Here is a 6,240-nt window from a genome sequence, read left to right as displayed (position 1 = left end):
AAAGAAAGAAAGAAAGAAAGAAAGAAAGAAAGAAAGAAAGAAAGAAAGAAAGAAAGAAAGAAAAGAAAGAAAGAAGGAAAGAAAGAAACCAGAGACAAAATAAATAAAGAGGCAGTTCAATCTGAGAACACTGTCCCAGAGGCACAATGGGGGCTGTGGGAGCACAGAGGGAAGGGACCTAACCAGCTGGTAGCATCAGAAAAGCTTTCTGGGGGAGGGGCGCCTGGGTGGCGCAGTCGGTTAAGCGTCCGACTTCAGCCAGGTCACGATCTTGCGGTTCGTGAGTTCGAGCCCCGCATCGGGCTCTGGGCTGATGGCTCAGAGCCTGGAGCCTGTTTCCAATTCTGTGTCTCCCTCTCTCTCTCTGCCCCTCCCCTGTTCATGCTCTGTCTCTCTCTGTCCCAAAAATAAATAAACGTTGAGAAAAGCTTTCTGGGGAAAGGAGCAGTTCTGCTAATGTCTGCAGAACAAGTAAGAGAAGGTCTGAAAAGGGAACAGCCTGTGAAAGGCTTGGAGGCCAAGGGTCAAGGTGAGAAGCGAGTTTGGGAAAATAATACGGGCCAGTGTGGGAAGACCTTGTAAGTCAGCCTTCTAATGGCAAGTCGGAACCCTAGAAATATTTTAAGAGCAGGGGAGTCGTAGCCTTTTAGAAGCCCCTTTTTTTCTGGCTGAGGGTGGAGACTGAAGTCAGAAAACCAATTGGGAGGCTGTTAAAAGCATCCAGGCAGGAGATGAAGGGCTCCTGAATTCTGGCAGAGGCCTCAGGCTTTCCAAGAGGGCTTTCTCAGAGTCCATGTGCGGTGTTTATCTGTCGAATTGTGAGCTGGAAAATTGAAGCCATTTTCTCCTTTGAAGGGACTCGCGCCTCCCACTTAAGATTGTGAGGAGCCGTGCTGGGCCAAAGGGACAATTGTTTGGCCACTTGTTCCCTAGTTCTTCTCCCAGGAGACTCTTCTGAAGGCGGACAACCTGGGTGTCACCGCCCTCGGGCCATCAACTCCTCATTGTTCAAGATGTGCTGTGTTGCACTTACCCAGAATAAAATGATTCTCATTTACTTACCTAGCAGCTGTCAAAGCCTGAAATTTCATTCTGTGGGCGTAAGCAATTTTTCCCCTGCAAATGTGGCTTCATCTCGAGGTTGTTATCTGCCAGCAACAGAGAACGGCGGTGCTACAGTCGCTTTGCCTTTTCTCCTACAAGCAACAATTAGAGGCCAGTTCTGCCCGGGTACAAATGCATCTGTTAGCGATTGTCACTCCTGAGTCACGCGCTCAGGAGCCTCCTCACTAGTTTTGCCGGAAGACCTTTAGATGAAAAAATGGGATGGGGAGATACAGCGAAAACCTGAAAGGAGAAAATAGTGGCTTAGCTCCTTTGGGAACCAGCAAAGGAAGAATCCTTTTGTTTCCTGGGCAGACAAAGGGACACTGGCTTCGGGAGGACTCAGGATCCAACTCTTTATTGAGGAAGATGAATTCAAATGAAAGCCATTGGGGAAAGTGCTTAGATGAGCAAAATTGAATTTCACCCAGGTTGGCCCCAATCCCGTAACACCTATAGATGCAAAACACATTGGCCGGATTACGATCAGGGAACTGAAGTGGGGAGAAGGGGAAGAAGTAAGAAGAAGAAAACATTTGGTTTCTGGATTCGATCGGCAGGCTTTCCAGTTTTTGTAGAATCGTCTTTGTGGTGTGGTCTGTGCGTTTCCCTACGGGCCCTTTTGTAGGCAGGGGCAAGACATGGGCCACGGCACCTCGCAGCCAGTCTTCAGGACACAGGAGGGCCTTGGCTTTGACAGCAGGCCCTGTGAGTGCAGAGTGGCTCACCATCAGGTCCCGTTCCCCATCGCTTTGGGTTTTTGACCACACACGTAATGAGGTCGCTCTTTAGCGATGCCTTTGTTGGACCCCAAATGATGTTCCCACCCTCCTGACCCAGGAGCTTTTGTGTCTTATGTCAGAATAATCACTTACCCAAAATGATGGCTAGGCTCAGAAATATCCTGCTTTAACCTTAGGGAATATAAAAAAAGGAGTGTTAAATATTTAACCTGGATTGATGAGGTTTGCTGAAACTATTGGATAAAATGAAAACTTTCTTTGAGGCATAAATCACTGGGGAGATTTCCCCCCTCTCATTGATTTTTGGGCTCGGTTAATGATTCCAGCACTGAGAACGTAAGACTAGGTGGAAGTTAAAGAAATGGAAAGCCACATTAACCTCTAAATTTTACCTATATGTTGATTTTTGACAGTGAAATACTATAATTAACCCAGACTATTTTCTTAAGATTTAATTTTTTGCTGATGTTCAAAAGTATTGCAGAAAAGCTGATTCCTAATTATTACATACAGCATTGCATAAATTTCTTCCTAATTAAAAAGCCTCTAAATTCTAAATAATCAATTTATGAAGACATATGGTTTTGAAAAATTAGGCATTTAATTTCTAAAGATTTATTGGTAATTTGTACCATAGCTAATTAATTATGGTTATAATACTATTGCAGTCATAGTAGAGATTGATGTGATGATACAATTGCAAATTTATTTTGATATGTCTTCTTTAATATCAGAGCATTACATTATACTTAGTTTTCCAGCTCCGTCTTAATTATGCTTGAAAGCATTAGTTTAATGAAAGATAAGAGGGCTTGATAAGTGTACCATCAGAATTTATTTGAAAAACTATTTTCAACCTGAAACAAACAAATTGTTTTTTGCCCTGGCAGAATGAAATTTGCAGTTGGTCATAAATTAGCTGGCAGAAATGCCTTAAAATTAAATAGTATTTGGTACAGAATTTCCCATTAACCATTGTGACAATTTGCAGAGAGCTTAGCATGAGAAAGTAGTTAAACTGTACAGAGGAAGTCTGCAGACAAAAATGAATAGAGCCCAACATAAACAATGATGGCATTGTAAACTCACAAACACATGGGCTAGGTGGGGAAGGGTTTTTCCTATTTCCTTTGTCATGTGAATTTCTAGGCATTAAAAAAAGAACCTCGCAACCGTTTTGGATATTACCAGGGCTTTTCTTTGAAGTTGTAGGAAGAGAGAGATTTTTGATTTAGGGGGTAGAAAATGCTACTCATCTGTTTTATTAAATAGAAACGCATGACCCTTTGGAATCATGGCACCGAACCAAATCGCCGGTTATAAGGGAAACAGAAAGCAAGAGGGCGAAAGTCGCCTCTGAGCTGTGCTCAGAGTGCAACACGCCAAATGCAGGTTCGCTAAAGAACACGTGTCCGCGTGGAGGGCCCTCCCGGGGGAGGCGGCAGAAACTCTTCATTTGGACATCTTCCTGATGAAATTCCGGGTATCAGAGTGGACAGCCCTGCCTCCCTTGTTTTACATGGGAACAACTTGGGCTGTTTTCTTCTCCAGTGATATCCTTGCTTTGGATTGCTTTTGTTAAGTCCTGGGGCTCTCACCAGGCAGCGCGCGTTTGTTTCACGTTTCTTCCCCGGTGTTTCCACCGCACAGTCCTTCTGCCTAGCGGTGTGACTTTGAGAAGGTCACCAGGTGTCTCCTAAGTCCCAGTTTCCTCTTCAGTAAAAGGGCGCTAGCGATAGAATCATCAGTAGTATTACAGCGAGGGCAAAACGTGGTCCTGTGTGCCCACCCGCGCTCTGCAAGCACACGGAAAGCTCGCTCTCATAGTACACGGAGGGGAGGACCAGTAGGGAGAACCGCGTGTCCGGTCTGTGGGAGGGCTTGGCATTGTTCATTCATTCATCTTACAGATACTGCTTGACCATCCACTCTGTTTTCAGCAGAGCTTATTGGCTATGAATACAGAAGTAAATACAATGCAGGGGTATCTGATCTCTTGGAAACCCTAATCTAATAGAAAAGAAAATTGTGTGCATAAAAATAATTAAAATAATAGTGGCTATGCCTGGGTTGCACAGAGGCACAGAGGGAAGAGCCTTAGAGAGCTTGAGAAGGCCTAGAAGAGAAGATAATGAAGCTTTAAATCTTGAACAAAGGCAAAGTAGGTGGGGGAGAGTACTGAAGCAGTTAGTAAAGCAAGACAGAAGGTTCCATGACAGGTGTTAAGGAGCTTCAAGAAACTTGGTTAGGGCCAAAGAGGTAAAGTGAGGCTGATGATAGAGGAATTTGAAGGCTTGGCAGGGCTTGGGATGACCTATTGGATACACGCAAAAATGCTAGAGGTACCTGTGTGAATAGTAGTGGGCACAGTGATTTTTCCTCTCCAGAAATATAGCACAGGCTTTACTTTTATTTTTTATTTATTTAAATTTTTTTTATATGTGTTAATTTTTTTTTTAACGTTTATTCATTTTTGAGACAGAGAGAGACAGAGCATGAGCAGGGGAGGGGCAGAGAGAGAGGGAGACACAGAATCTGAAGCAGGCTCCAGGCTCTGAGCTGTCAGCACAGAGCCTGACGCGGGGCTTGAACTCACGGACCGTGAGATCATGACCTGAGCCGAAGTCGGCCGCCCAACCGACTGAGCCACCCAGGCGCCCCTATATGTGTTAATTTTTTTAAATTTACCTCCAAGTTAGTTAGCATAGAGTGCAATAATGATTTCAAGAGTAGATTCCAGTGATTCATCCCCTACATGTAATACCCAGTGCTCCTCCCAGCAAGTGTCCTCCTTAAAGCCCCTTGCCCATTTAGCCCATCCCCCCCACCCCAAACCCCTCTGACAACTGTCAGTTTGTTCTCCTTTTAAGAGTCTCTTATGGTTTGTCCCCTTCCCTGTTTTTATATTATTTTTGCTTCCCTTGCCTTATGTTCATCTGTTTTGTATCTTATATTCCACCTATGAGTGAAATCGTATGATATTTGTCTTTCTCTGACTTATTTTGCTTAACATAACGCACTCTAGTTCCATCCATGCTGTAGCAAATGGCAAGATTTCATTCTTTTCGATCACCGAGTAATTTTCCATTGTATGTATATACCACATCTTCTTTATCATTTGTCAGTCAGTGGACATTTGGAATCTTTCCGTAGTTTGGCTGTTGTCAATAGCGCTGCTGTAAACACTGGAGTAGCACAGGTTTTAAAATATGTAGTGGGACTTCTCCAAATAGAATAACCAAATGCATATCCTATTATATTTATCAAGTTTGGGCTCCGCGATAATACTTGTCATCAAAGGAAAAAGGGGGTATCTTGGTGGCTCAGTTGGTTGAGCTTCCATCTCTTGATCTCAGCTCAGGCCTTGATCTCAGGGTCGTGAGGTCAAGCTGCACATTGGGCATGAACATACAGTGTATACAGTGTGCTCTTGGTTTGGGGGGCAGATTCCCACAATTCATTGCCTACATACAGCACCCAATGCTGCGTTTTTAAAATGCAAAGAACAGAGATCAACTGATATAGAATTGTCAAAATTTTTCATGTTTTACTAAAAAGGACTAGAAAAAGTCAAACTCACATAGTCAAGCAGGGTTTAGCAGGATGCTTAGCACATAATAAGAGCTGAATAAATAAATATCTGTTGACTGAGGAAATGTTAAAAGTTTATCATGCCTGTGAGAAAATACCTCAAAAGAGTACTTTTTTAAAAAATTGACACTCTGGGGCACCTGGGTGGCGCAGTCGGTTAAGCGTCCGACTTCAGCCAGGTCACAATCTCGCGGTCCGTGAGTTCGAGCCCCGCGTCAGGCTCTGGGCTGATGGCTCAGAGCCTGGAGCCTGTTTCCAATTCTGTGTCTCCCTCTCTCTCTGCCCCTCCCCCGTTCATGCTCTGTCTCTCTCTGTCCCAAAAATAAATAAATGTTGAAAAAAAAAAAAAAGTATTTATTGAGTCCTCACTCTGTCCCGAGTATGCATGTATATAGTTGTTTGTTGGTCAAGTTCCACATTATAATCTTTTCTGTATTCATGGTCAGGGATTAGTATTAACTGTATGATGGTGGATGATTCATGTAACTTCAGTGGGCATCACTTTCCTTGTCTACAACATTAGTCCATCTCAAAAACAAGTGTGATTTCTGAAAATGGATAGTATCTTTTGATGAAAAAAATATATTTCCTTGTATCAATCTCAAAGACTGATATCTGTATATAAAGTTTAATTGAAGATTACATAACTTTTCATGTACTTTTTAACTACAGTTCAGGCTAATGCCAAGGTAAATATTCTGGGTGAAAATGCCCCTGAGTTTACATTTTGGAGATCATACAATTTTACATGAAATTTGTTGTCATTCCATCTCACCTAATTTATGTGTTCGTGCACTAGTTT

The 6,240-nt window shown here is 43.0% G+C and overlaps 1 protein-coding gene and 1 long non-coding RNA gene across 9 annotated transcripts in view; one reads left to right on the top strand and one right to left on the bottom strand.

The window, feature by feature from the left end:
* The window catches only part of LOC121033583 (uncharacterized), a 5,361-nt gene extending 3,339 nt beyond the window's left edge, over window positions 1–2,022 (bottom strand). For all 3 annotated transcript variants that reach the window (XR_005792007.1, XR_005792009.1, XR_005792008.1), the window contains exons 1-2: window positions 1,980–2,022; window positions 1,063–1,347 (exon numbers count right to left, since the gene is read on the bottom strand). This is a non-coding gene — a long non-coding RNA (uncharacterized LOC121033583). The remainder of the gene's footprint in view (window positions 1–1,062; window positions 1,348–1,979) is intronic.
* The window catches only part of RARB (retinoic acid receptor beta), a 771,689-nt gene that overhangs the window by 562,077 nt on the left and 203,372 nt on the right, over window positions 1–6,240 (top strand). The gene's annotated exons all lie outside the window — the stretch shown is intronic.

The sequence above is a fragment of the Herpailurus yagouaroundi genome, unplaced genomic scaffold (assembly GCF_014898765.1).
Source record: "Herpailurus yagouaroundi ecotype Mexico unplaced genomic scaffold, PumYag 159, whole genome shotgun sequence".
Taxonomy (NCBI): Eukaryota; Metazoa; Chordata; class Mammalia; order Carnivora; family Felidae; genus Herpailurus; species Herpailurus yagouaroundi.
This window is presented reverse-complemented; position numbering and strand designations above follow the sequence as displayed.